This window comes from Triticum aestivum, chromosome 1D (assembly GCF_018294505.1).
Source record: "Triticum aestivum cultivar Chinese Spring chromosome 1D, IWGSC CS RefSeq v2.1, whole genome shotgun sequence".
NCBI classification, from domain to species: domain Eukaryota; kingdom Viridiplantae; phylum Streptophyta; class Magnoliopsida; order Poales; family Poaceae; genus Triticum; species Triticum aestivum.
This window is the reverse complement of record NC_057796.1, coordinates 497,129,869-497,143,835: the sequence shown is the minus strand read 5'-3', so window position 1 is coordinate 497,143,835 and position 13,967 is coordinate 497,129,869. Positions and strand designations below refer to the sequence as shown.

General features: G+C 46.9%; 1 pseudogene; it reads left to right on the top strand.

The window, feature by feature from the left end:
• Positions 1-3,683: 3,683 nt before the first annotated feature.
• LOC123179733 (heat shock 70 kDa protein BIP5-like) lies at positions 3,684-5,635 on the top strand (annotated as a pseudogene).
• Positions 5,636-13,967: the final 8,332 nt, after the last annotated feature.

The window sequence follows — 13,967 nt, the reverse complement described above, 5'->3', positions numbered from 1 at the left end:
CGGATGGCACTATCCTCCATGGGCCACATTAGTCAAAACAATTCCGCGTCCAAATGGTAGCAAAAATATTCAATTTGCCCAATGTCAAGAAGCGGCTAGGAAAGATGTAGAGAGACCTTTTGATGTGCTTCAAAAGCACTTTGCAATTGTTCGTGGCCGTGCCGAGCACTAGGTCTTCAAGGTTTTATGGAAGATCATGACGTGTTGCATCATATTGTATAACATGATCATTGAAGATGAGAGAGCTATGCCTACATCACCAACGGGACTCTTGTTGAGCCAGACTATGTTCCAAATAGAATGCAGGCATTCCTTGACGGGCATCGCAGGATTGAGAACCAACAAGTTCATATTCAGCTCCAAAAAGATCTTATTGAGCATCACTGGCATATTCATAGCACTTCGCAGTTGTGCTTTTACATGTTATTTGCTACATTAAAACCATTCCGTGTGTTTAAATTTGAATAATTTGGCTTATAAACTATATTCGTGATTTGCTTGAACATTCATATTTTATTTTTAGTTTTTATATAGTATGTGCTTATATGTAGTTGCAATGTAAACTAGAGTTGCATAATATGTTAGAAAAAAAATTATACTCCGTTATATTTAGGGAATCGGTTAGGTCCGACCAAGCTATGTGTGCTAATATGTACCAAAAATTGATAGGCCGGGGAGCTTTACTTGGCCGGATCCTCCTCTAAAATAGAGCATCGGCGGAGAGAGAGGGATGGAAACCCAACCCAAAAAAATAGAAAAATAATAATCATGTGGCGTGGTGGTTGGATTATTTGCGCCGCAGCCGCAAGCGAACCACTAACGAGTGACCACGTACCGGGACCAGAGGAAAGCAGGGGAAGCAGAGCCGAGGAAAGCAGGGGAGATGCAAGAGGTGAAATATAATATTGTACTAGGACAAGTTATATAAAAAGTCACCCTCTGCTAGCTGTCGCCGCTGCCGGAGCTCGCCGACGTTGCTGCCAGCTGCACGATTACCGGGCCGTTGATGAATGGCTTGGTCTCCTCCCGGAAGCTGCATCGGGGGGCAAGAGACCTGCCTCCGATACTGTTTGTGAACTGCACCGGCGTCAGGTACGGTAAGCTTCATACTGATTTAACCAGGCAGTGTGCACACCCTGTGGTCAAAATGCCACAACAGGTAGAGTTTCAAAATCTGTTTTCAGCACAAAAAGCTCAATGCTGATTTTCCATAACAAGACAAAACCAGACAGTTTTCAACCAGTTTTTATCTCGTGAAATTCCTAAGCTCAACCTTTCAAAGTTTGAAGCTTGAGATACATCTAAGAAGTATCAAAACAGAATTACATCCATCCTGGGTACGTGGCATATAGCATTCAAGGCCAAAAGCTAACGACCACCTCACCAATTTGACCAAAAACCGGCAAAACTTCTGGACAGAAATTGCCTAACCGTTGGCAGCTCCGTTTTGCGGTCTAAGTTTACATGGTCAATACTATCATCAATGCATATGCAAATGTGGTACATAGAGAATTTTCATTAACTCAAGCTAAATGAAACAAATTAAGTTCTCATATTCTACTTATAAGGCTGGTCATAGTGGGGAGTAATTTATACTAGTGTCATGCATATGACACTAGTCTAAGTTACTACCTTCATAGTGCAAAGTAACATAATAGTAGTGTCATATGGTGCTTCATTTATTAGCTCATAGACTCATTTTGCCTCGGGAAACGCTATGTTACAGTAACATATTATGTTACCACAAGCACCTCTTTCCTCATTAAATACTTGCCACATAAGCAAAATTGTCTTGGGATGTGTTAAGTTACTACCTAAGTTACCCCCACTATGGCTAGCCTAATACAAAGTGACACTCACTGACATGCATTCAAGAATGGCCCAAGAGCTACTAGGTACAAGGAGACAACAGGAGTGGCCCAAGAGGTGACTGGACTATACACAAACACTAATCAACAGCAAGGTGTTTGATTAATGGTGAGAGCAACGCACAAGTCCATTGGGCCTGATCTTTGGCTGAGAGTGATCATCCCCTATGGTGATCACCGTAGCAAAGCTTCAGCTCAATTGGATGAAGATAGCTAGCACTTCCTTTCCAAAGTGCCAAACTGGCCAGAAAATGAAATGGAAGTTGCACTCACATGGAGTGTTGGATTCAGCTCAAATTTGGTGGAGGGTGATGATTTGGGCGTAGGAAGGCACTGTAAGAAAAGTTCATACCATATGGATAAATAAAAAAGATACTTCCTTCACAATGCTTCCCACTGGACCGTAACGGAAAATGTTTGAGAGAAGTTGGGTAAATTAAATAATCCCAAATTATGTGGAGGGAGGTTATATTGGTAGGAGAATGTCCTGGTAAAATTTCAGAAATTATGGAGGAATATAAAATATAGTTGTTTTACAAACTGAAATTATGACCAGAAGCAAAGATTGGACGGTGTGCTCACCATGAGCATGAAATCTTGAATATTTTTTACATATCCAAGGTCCATATGGTCCAAAGGAATTATGAGAATTTTGTGGGAATTTTGGGAGTGACACAAATATAGGTTGCCTCACAACCTAGGGCAAACAGGGTTATTCCTTTAATAAAAAAAGAATATTCCCAAGAAATAAAGATTAGGGTTGGGTTAGGATGGAAATGACATGACCTTGGGAAAAATTTAAGGGTGATGAATCACTTGGAAGAGGATACATAGAGAGATGATCTTCTCAAGTTTCAAGACCACAGAGCCACACAAAAACAAGTCCGGATCAAAAATCTAAAGAAAAAGAAAAGAAAAGAAAAGAAAAGGGTCAAAAACTGAGATGTCACAAACCTACCCCCTTGCAAAAATCTCGTCCTCGTGGTCGATTGCCATAAGAAAAGGAAGCACCTTAACATATATAGGCTGAATGACTGTCAGGATAAAGTTAATTTGTGCAACTTAGCAGCAGCGATCCACCTACTGCAGCAGAAGCTCATTTGTTTCCCTTCTGCAAGGGAATATACTGATAACAAAGTTTTGTACGCATGAATCAAGCGGGCCTTGCTGAGTGTATTGTTAGGGCTGCACAAGCCTGTCATCCATGTATTCAACCTGTGCTTTATCAGAGGTAAGTTTTGTAGTTAAACGGTGAAATGCCTGACGCAGTGACGCTATCTTGACCTTTGATCGCGTGACTGCATTAGGCTGTTTTCAGCATCATCTTGACAGGCGGAAGCACATTGTTCCCTTGCATACGAATCTTTTCTCATCCGATTCTGTACGACAAGAGACATGCTTGATTCAATCTGATGTGGCCCACAAGCCCAGATCAGTCTTATCATACACAACTTTGGATGAATTTCATCGTACGTGTAGCAACACTCTTGTTCCCTCGGCTCGCTGAAAGATGATAACGCTCATCGCCTGCAAAAGAAAAAAAAAAGAAAGATGATAACGCTCATGTGCTGCGCGAATGGCATTAACGGTTCTGCTACTTTGCGCAGCCCAATTCTTTGGTGTCTGGAGAGGAGCCCTCGCAGCCGTCCGATCGTAAGATCCAACGGCTCAGATCGGCTCGCACGCGCTCCCGAGGAACACACCGCGTCGGAGGCCGCCTCCGATTCGTCCACGTCACGCCCTTGCTGTAGGCCTCCCTTCGCGCCATAAATAGTACCTCGTCCTGCAACGTATTGTACTTGGAGCTAGCTTCGACAAGAGATCGATCGATCGCCGGCGCCATGGCTCGCGCGACCAAGTTGCTGCTCGGGCTGCTGCTCCTCGCCGCCGCGCCAACTCCCTCGGCTGCCAAGGAGAAGGGGTCCGGCAACGGCGGGCCGGTGATCGGCATCGACCTGGCCACAACCTACTCGTGTCGTGTGTGGCCGCGTGGAGATCATCGCCAACGACCAGGGCAACCGCATCACCCCCTCCTGGGTCGCCTTCACCGACTCCTGTCTGGCGAGCGCCTCATCGGCTAGGCCGCCAAGAACCAGGCCGCCGCCAACCCTCTCCGCACCGTCTACGATGCCAAGCGCCTCATCTGCAGGCAGTTCGGCGACGCCGAGGTGCAGCGGGACATGAAGCTGCTGCCGTTCAAGGTGATGGACAAGAACGGCAAGCCGCACGTCGAGGTGGAGGTGAAGGCCGGCGACGTGCCAGCGCTCAGCCAGGATGAAGGAGACAGCCGAGGCGTATCTCGGCGACAAGGTCCGGGACGCCGTGATCACCATCCCGGCCTACTTCAACGATGCGCAGCGCCAGGCCACCAAGGACGCCGGCCTCAACGTCGTCCGCCTCATCAACGAGCCCACTGCCGCCGCCATCGCCTACGGCCTCGACAAGGTGGCCGACGGGAAGGAGCGGAACGTGCTCGTGTTCGACCTCGGCGGCGGCACCTTCGACGTGAGCGTGCTCGCGCTCGACGGCGGCGTCTTCGAGGTCCTCGCTACTAACGGCGACACCCATCTCGGAGGCGAGGACTTCGACCAGCGCGTCATGGACCACTTCATCCGGCTCGTCAAGCGGAAGCACGGCGTCGACATCTCAGGCGACGCGCGCGCGCTCGGCAAGCTCCGCCGCGAGTGTGAGCGCGCCAAGCGGGCGCTCAGCACCCAGCTCCAGGTCCGCGTGGAGGTCGAGTCGCTGGCCGACGGCTTCGACCTGTCGGAGCCGCTCACCCGGGCCCGCTTCGAGGAGCTCAACGCCGACCTCTTCCGCAAGGTCATGGCGCACGTCAAGAAGGCCATGGCGGACGCCGGGCTGGCCAAGGGCGACGTCGACGAGGTGGTGCTGGTCGGCGGCAGCACCAGGATCCCCAAGGTGCAGCAGCTCCTCCGTGACTACTTCGGCGGCAAGGAGCCCCACAAGGGCGTCAACCCCGACGAGGCCGTGGCCTACGGCGCGGCCGTGCAGGGCGGCATCGTGCGCGGCGACGCCAGGGAGGTTGTGGTGCTGGACGTGACGCCGCTGACGCTCGGCATCGAGACGGCCGGTGGAGTGATGGCGAGCGTGATCCCCCGGAACATGCCAATCCCGACCAAGAGAACCAAGATGTTCACCACCTACGAGGACAGGCAGACGACGGTGACCATCACGGTGTTCGAGGGCGAGCGGAGCATGACCAAGGACAACAGGCTGCTGGGCAAGTTCGACCTGACCGGGATCGCGCCGGCGCCAAGGGGCACGCCGCAGATCGAGGTGACCCTGGAGGTGGACGTGAACGGCATCCTGCACGTGGGGGCAGCGGACAAGGGCACCGGCAGGTCGAAGAAGATCGGGATCAGCAGCGCCGGCCGTAGCATCAGCCAGGAGGAGATCGAGCGCATGGTGCAAGAGGCGGAGGACTTCGCTGAGGAGGACAGGAAGGTGAGGGACAAGGTGGACGCACGGAACCAGCTGGAGTCCTACGTTTACAGCGCCCGGACGACGGCCGACGGCGAGCTGGGGGCCAAGATGGACGGCGGCGACAGGGAGAAGGTGAGGGAGGCTGCGAGGGAGGCCAGCGAGTGGCTAGAGGCCAACCCGGACGCCGACAAGGACGACTACGCGGAGAAGCTAAGGAGCTGGAGGATGTCTGCAGCCCCGCCTTCGCCGACGCCTACAGGAGCACAGACGGTGGTCATGACGACGCCGGCGAGGAGGACAACGATCACGACGAGCTTTAGAATTTTTTTTTGTCTTAGCTTAGTATATGCACGATTTAGACTTGAACTACGCACTTACTGACTGACGAACGACCAAGGTCATAAATCTTGTGCGTTGTTTGGCTTGTTGATATTATTAATGCATCATGAATTGTTTGCCTAGATAGATATGAATTTTACAGGAAGAAGTTCGATTTTCCAGTAGATATAAATCATCCAATTTTATGCTTAAAAACTGCAACATCCACGGATGGTTTACAGAGAGTTTAGTAGCCTTCCAAAACCATAGTTTTTAAAACCGCCGCGACCAGAAATAATAATAATCAGATTCGAGGTCTAGTCTGGTTTTTAAAAAACCAGCAAATATCAAGAGAATTGTGTGAAAACTAGGAATCAAACATTTGACCCTGAGCCACCGCATGTTTAAAAATTCACTACCACTGGGCTAGCTACAACATTTCATTTAATAATGGGCTCCGATCAATAATATGTGTATTCATTCGATGTAATTTTGTTTTACAAAAATGACTTAAATATGCTCGTTTTTTGTCGCTATTGACCAATTGAATTGGCGGGCCAATCAGTAAAAACCTAAACTGATAGCCTCACTGGTTTGATTACCGGTCTGGTTTTCTCATTAACCCCCTCCCCGTTCCCACAATTTCACTGGGCGGCCCCCTTCCCCTTTTCTTATCCAACCAAATCTCGACATGTCATCTCGCCCGTAGTCCGTTAGAAATCCTCTCTAGATGTAGATCTCTATGCTTACTTAGTAGTTACTAGTACACAATTTTTTTTAGAACTTGACTCTTAATTATAAGCAACAAAGATACGTAGAGTAACTGAGGCTTTCAAACGGACTACGGACGAGATTACATTATGCCGAATACAATCCGAAGAAGAGCATCTACAACTCGACTATGCAAATCCTCCCCCTAAACGTCCGGCAGATGCGCCCACGGACAACGTCGGCCGGCTCCTCATTTGTCCTCCCGGGCAATCATACTCCCCATATGCAAACCCACATATTCATGCAAATCCATGCACGTCTATCATATAACGTAAAATCATCATCAATTCACTAATTCGACAAGACAAAATAAACCACAATTCAACAATTCAACACATGGTGAAATTAAATTAAATAATTCATACATAGATAAGCGATACACGAATCAATCAAATGCCTCTGTCGCTGCGTTCATTGATCCTCTTCTTCATGTTAATCAATTAGTCTTGCCTTCATCTTCCAAAATTCTAATGTCATGCAATATGATCCTCGACTCCTCTGTTTGTCCCGCAAGCCTCAGTTTATCTCTTGCAAGAACAATTCCTTGCAATGTCGCCGCCTATTCAAGCTCCCATTTTGCATATTTCTCTTGGTTTTCAAGTCTATCTTCTCCCTCCTAATGTTCAACTTCTCTTTCACCCTCTCTCGGTCGAACCCCATCCTCTCCCTTTGCATATCTATGAAGTGCTTCCTTGACGGAAAAATGTCTGTCCATGTGGCGGACATTTTGCTTGCTGCGCCATCACGAGCGGCCCTTTCCTTCTCCCACTTGTTTTCCATCACCTACCTATTCCTCTTTGGCATGGTAGCTTGTACGTCTACCCCTCCACTTTGCTCTTCTTCACCATCCAATCCAATAGATTGATTGGAGCTAGAGCCATCATTTTTCTTCATCTTCTAGGGTCCGTTCTTGAGCTCCTCAATAACGGTTTGCCACTTTGGTTTCCCATTCAATTTCAACCAGCAATCCAATAGATTGAATGGCTTCTTCTCATTTGTTGGTAAAAACTGGCTGCCAAAGTTTGTTGGCGCTCCCTTGGATGGTGGACCATCTATGTTGCGTTGAGCCCTCATTGTTGGTGGTATGGATACGGTGCGACTCCTCATAGTGGTTTTGCTCATGGTAGAGTTTGTGGATTTTTCGCCAATATTTGCGCCTTTTTGCTCGGCTCCACATATTGGGCCCATGCTTCTCGCAACCAAGATTCAATCAACAATATATCTTCAAAGGTTGTGAATGTTGGACCTCTTGGCTTGACTACCTTCTTATTTTTAGTGTGATGTTTTCCCAACTTGAAAGATAGGGGAATTGGTATCCCCCAAGTAAAAAATGCATAGGCTATTGACCATGATTAATCATGTTTAGCATGAATTAATCCTACAATATGCATATGCATCGCAATTAAACTACCATCCCTAGATTAGTCCAATGGTATGTGCAACAAATGAAGCATACAATGCAAATTTCATATGCGGCAAAGAATGTACCGGTCTTGGTCGGACATATTGTCGAACAACAGTGGGCATGCCCATCGCCGGCGTTGCCCAATGTTGCTGGCTGCCTTTGGAGTTGCAGTGACTTGTACACTATCTCCTTGATGTTGGAAAAGACATCCAGGATGCCTAACTACTGGGAGGCCGAAATTTACTCGGGTTGGGTCGACAGGTTCTTCCTTCCAACGTCGACAACGAACAGAATAGTGGCAGTAGCCAGAACATACACGCCCAAGTCCATTTCCTCATTATCGGCCATCTCTGCACTGGCCCTCTCCTCAGCTGTCTTCTCTCGCTTCCCGCTCGCGATGCTTCCTACGCCGCTCCCTCTGGGCAACCTGCCACCTTGCAACTGACCCCCACGGACTCCGCTGATGCATCATCCATGCCGAAGGCGGGGGGCGGGGTACTCGACAACGGCATCTACGACTGTGGATGATGGACGAAGGGGGCAACACATACGAGCGCAAGGGTGAAGGAGGGTGACAAATTGGATGTGGGAAATAAAGGACAGAAGCGGGAGAAGTGCGGTCGATTTGGTGGCCTTGGTCAATTTTGAGAGGATTTGAGATGTTTCTAGAGTTGCATCATCGTTCATTTTCGGTCATTGTCTATCGCCGAAAAGTATTCGGTGGCGTAGACTGGGCCAACAAACATTCAGTCCAGAAGCAATGACTAGAGCAAGAGCATTTATAGGAACTGAATAATGTTCCGTTGACAAAGTAGCACGATCAGACCGAGTTGCTTCCCTCTTATGTCCTGCTATGCCATCCTTTTAACTCTTGGGCACAATGATCTCACTGATTGTTCCATCAGCACGACCCTTGGCACGCCATGATTAGATCAGCCACGGTTTGTTCCTGCGTTTCCGTCATGAACAAATTGTTGAGCAGAGTTTTCTGAAGTCAAGGACTGATAGCCACCAGAATCTTGAGGAGTGCATGAGCGAACTTGGCCTACAATGATCAGTGAATTCATCTTGTTGTTATTATTGCTTTATTATCAGTGAGTCATGGCCTGCAATGTTTGCTTTTATGGACAGCCCAAAATGAAAAGAAAAAAAGAAAGAAAAATGGGGTTCCAACTACACTGATTACATATAGTAATCAATAATGAATGGATTGGCGATGGTGATGAAGCAATGCAATCCATACACAAAGTTGATGATCCATGGAAAAAGGCAACGCTCAAACATTACTCCCTCCGTTCCTAAATATAAGTCTTTGTAGAGATTCCACTATAAAATACATACAGAGCAAAATGCTAGAACGAAGGGAGTAGAATGCTGGCACAATGCGCGCAATTAAACAAGCACGCTCCATCTCACCAACACGCAGGCCTATAAAAACATATTTTAAGACAAGTAACAAAATTCTCAATAGCAAACAGTAAGCTTCATACTAATTTAACCAAGCAGTGTGCACACCCTGTGTTCAAAATGCCACAACAGGTAGAATTAGGGATTTGAGCATGAGGAATGGGGAAAAGGGAGCAGGTAGGGAGGAGGAAGAAGACTAGAATTGTTGATATAAAAAAGACTAGAATTGTTTTCTCATTTCTTTCGTATCGAACAAGTTGCTCGCTGGGGCTTATAACAACGCCCTGTCTGCGGGTCCCACAGGACAGACGACTTACATAGTCCACCCGTAGAAACACGGGACCTAATCCTCACTAGGCATCGAATTACTCTGTTCTCCTTCGTCAGTTAGCCTTGCTGCTCCCTCCTCGTCGTTAGGCTGGTTGTCACTGGCAGGAGCTGTGACAGTATGTTTTTCTGTCTCCACCTGACAATTATACTTTCATGCTCAGGATAACTCTCTTGTGGACCATGAGATTCATCACCACTGCTGCTAGCACCCCCATCATCAACAACAGTCCCAGAATCCTCAGTATCTGATCATGATCTTCTTTTCCTTTAATCCAAGGATCAACACGGAGATGATATGCAGAAGGTGCAATGTTCCCAAACAATGTGCTGTCACTTGGGTGCGACCGTGCAAGTCAGAAAGGTTCAGAGTTTTAGAGTACAAAAACCTACCGAGACACACCAGTCATTTGGGTGCCACCGTGCAACACAAGACGGCTTCGAGGTTGAGTCAAGTGGAGTTGGTCACAGGTTCATGTCCACCACGAGCGGCAGGGACGAAGCTAGAAAAAATGGTCACTGGGGTCAACCAATGCCTACTATAGCACATGCTATGGTGTGACTCACGCCGAGAGCAATATAAAGAGGAAAACCCAAAATTATGCCCAGTATAACACAATAGAAATAACATACAAGGGTAACATGAAGAGCGAAGATATGCAACGAGCCAATTATATAACTGGTATCATAATAATAGGATTGTCATACCAAGTACTGGTTCCGCAAAGTCATAAAATTGTTTGTTTTACATATTCAGGAAAAATGAGCAAAAAAGATGACTTCTAACATTTCCATTTGTAACTTCCTCAAAAGGATGAACAAAAGTAATATATCACATTCACAACAATGGTGTGTAAGAAATAATATAGAGAATAAATAGCATTAACAAAAAGTTACAGTGATGTGAGACTCTCATTTTATAACTTGCCTTCTCGATCTCCCATCTTCTTAAATAGATTAATTACGGTGTCATTTGTAATGGTAGTAAATATATCTTTCTCCACATAGCAAATCAAGCAATCACTCATGAACTGGTCACCCATTTTGTTGCAGAAAACACTCTTCACAATATTCATTACTGAAAAGCATCTCTCCACTGACGCCGTGGCAACCAACAAAATTAGCACCAGCTTTAGAAGTTGATACACCAAAGGAAAAGCAAGATACTTCTTAGTGTCCATCAACTGTTTAGCAAGATCCACAATGCCATCCAAATTGGCAAATCTTTGGTCCTCTCAGACATTGTTAATGTAAATCTGAAGTTCGTGTGCAAGATCCATCAATTTTGATGAATAGAAATCCTCGGGATAAAACTCCGCTAGTTTCAACAAACTCTCCAAGTTAAAAAGCAGCGAAAGAGTTTTTTGGATTGAAAGAAGCCATGTGAATAAGCAATGCAAAATTTACTTCATTGAATCTGTCATCAAACTCTCTAAGTTGCCAATCAATAACAGTGTTAAGACACTCTATTTGATAATTATGCAGGTTTGTTATATTGGTTCTTTTTCGTGTATTATGTCGATTGACTAGAATTTACCGATGTTATAAGCTGAGACTATGAATCATTGGACATTAGCTGCTGGGTTGGGGTTAACTAATTTTTTGGGCTGGGGTCAAATGCAGTTTTGATGGACGTAGTTAGCTTCAAATACTCAAAGGCATTGGGGTCAACTGACCCCAGCGTCCATACTAGAGCTTCGTCGGCGCGCCCCCTTTGTACATGCCGAACGCGCGCCTGGCCTTCCCGCCGGCACGGGCCGCTAGCTCCACCAAGTACTTGCCGTCCAACCCCCTCAACTTGAAGTGCCCGTTGGCGTCCACCATCCCGCGCACCACGAACCTGTTCCCGGCCGCCTCGCTGAGAGCACCGTCAGCGTTGACGAGATGCCCGTGGGAGCGCCACATGTGGCCCTCCTGTATGAACCCCCACAGCATGGTCACCTCCACGTCCGGGTGCACGAATGCCTCCTGCGGCACCACCTGGTCATCGGGTGCACCGCCTCGTCCGCCGCCGACGCGTCCAGCTCCATGATCCACACGGGGAGCTGGAGCTCCATCGCCGCCAGCTTGTCGAGCGTGTCGCGGATGACATCACCCACCAGGTACGTCACATGGCCCAGCACCCCGGTCCTGCCCACAGCCACGCCGCGCTTCTGCGCGCCCGTGACCAACACCGTGTACTTCGCCTGTGTCGCTTTCGGGGCGTTGTCGTGCTCCACGTTGTAGTCGTTCATGAACAGTGCGGGCGCTGCCGTCTCCTGGAACAAGTGCTCGTCGATGGTGTCGCCCAGCCGCTGCCGGAAGAAGGCGCCACGCCATGGAGCATCCTGTTGTTCACCTCGTAGGGACACCACGGAGGCCTTGAGCTGCTCGTTGTTGAGTGCGCGGATCCACGGCTGCACCGAGTTCTCCATGGCACAGAAGATGCAGCGGCCGCACACGGGCTTGTGCCGGTCGCAAAAGTCGAAGAGCTCGTTAGCGTCGGCGGCGGTGTAGCTCACCTGCCCCTGCACCGGCTCCATGTAATACCACTTGAGCTCGTTCCCCAGCACTTACCAAGTCGAAGTGCTTGGTGAAGAAGTCCAAGGACGCCGGGTTCTAGATGGACTACTTGCTAATGGATGACTAGCGTCGCCGGTTGAACTTGAGCACAACATCACGCTTGCGCACCTGAAGGCAGCCACCACATAGGAGTTTCAAACATCTGTAGCGCGCGTCATGTTGCTCTTGTTCATGTCATTACTGTGACTAAGTTGAAAAGAAGTCAATGAACAGCGCAGCCACCTCGATGGTGAGATCGTTTCCTTGAACAAAGTGCTTGCACAGATTGCTCCTCGCGAACCGAGTGAGTCGAACACAAACAGGTCCGTCGATCGATTGCTATTGTTCATGTCATTGGCATACGCCAGCCCGTGCGAGCTTGCGATTTGCACCAAAATCAAAGAAAGTGTAGGCACACGCAAGCCGGTGGAACCCACCCACTCATGACTAGACTGGGGCGGACGCCGGGCTTGTCACGTCTAGAGCTGGTCCAAACATATTATGGACCCCGGTGCGAAATACAACTACATATATTTTTGTACTAAACTTTTATATTCTTCTATACATATTATTTCGTTAGACTAGAACCTATAAGAGCATGATGGTATGCCCTTAGTTGGCATATTTAAGGCTAGTTCTTCTGTGCGGCTTAAAAAATAAGCTGCCTCTTCCCATCTTAAAAAATAATCCACCTATGTTGAGACTTCTAAATTAGTTATGTCATAACTAATTTAGAAGCCCCAATGCATAAGAGAAATGGCTTAAGAGAAAAGCTGGAGAGAAGGCGGCTTATTATTTAAGCTGCCAAAAGAATTGGGCCTTAATCACACCACAATACTGCTAATTGTTAATTATTGTATTCCATGTCATACGGTTGTAAAGAATTGGGTCTTTTAACAAAAGTGCTTTTTGATGATTGCATAAATTATATAGTGTATACAAATTGCACCGGTGTGTGAACCTGTCTTTATTTTAATATCTTTAAATATCATGACAGAGCTTCCTAAAGCATATTGTCTAGAAAAATCTTAAAGTGCTTTCTAGTGTATTATATTTGAAGCTTCCTAAAGTATATTTGAAGAAAATTATAGAGTATAATTGAGTAGTTGGCAGCTGAATCTTGGAAATTAAGCTCAGTAATAAATTGACAATATGTGTGTGGTCTTTACTTGATACTTGATACTAAAGTACCATCGCTTATAATAATTGAAAGCGCAGGTTTACTCCTAGAGGAGGGGTGAATGGGAGATTTTTTGAAATTCGTCAAACTCTGATGAATTTGACGAAGATTAGAGTGAAGAATTAGAAATAGGGGCAAAACTAAATCATCATCGAGAAATAAAACATGCATGCAAGATAGATGCACATGAAGAACATGCAATTATACAGAGATAAAGCCCTAACAAATTGACTCGATTGCACGACAAATTTCATCCATCCCCATTAACCTATAGTATGTCTACAATGAAATTACTCACCCCCGGTGGTGAGCATCATGAGGTTGTCGATGAAGAGGGTTTTTTGATGATGACAGCGATGAATCCCCCTCTCCGGAGCCCTGAACGGATTCCAGATCAGCCCTCCCGATGAAGAACAGGACGTGCCGGCAGCTCCGTATCGTAAAACATGATAATTCCTTCTCTCTGATTTTTTTCTCGGGACGATGGTACTTATGGACTTGGATGTAGGGCAAATGGGGACCTGTGAGACCCACAAGCTCAAACGGGGACCTGATTTCCGTTAAGGAAGGGCATGGAACACTTTCCTAGGAAAAAAATTAAATTACCTTATGAATCCATTATGAGAGCCACTTATGGATTGCATACCAAAGATGGCAATACCTAGATCTATTCTTATTTTTATGCCTAGCTAGGGGCGTTAAA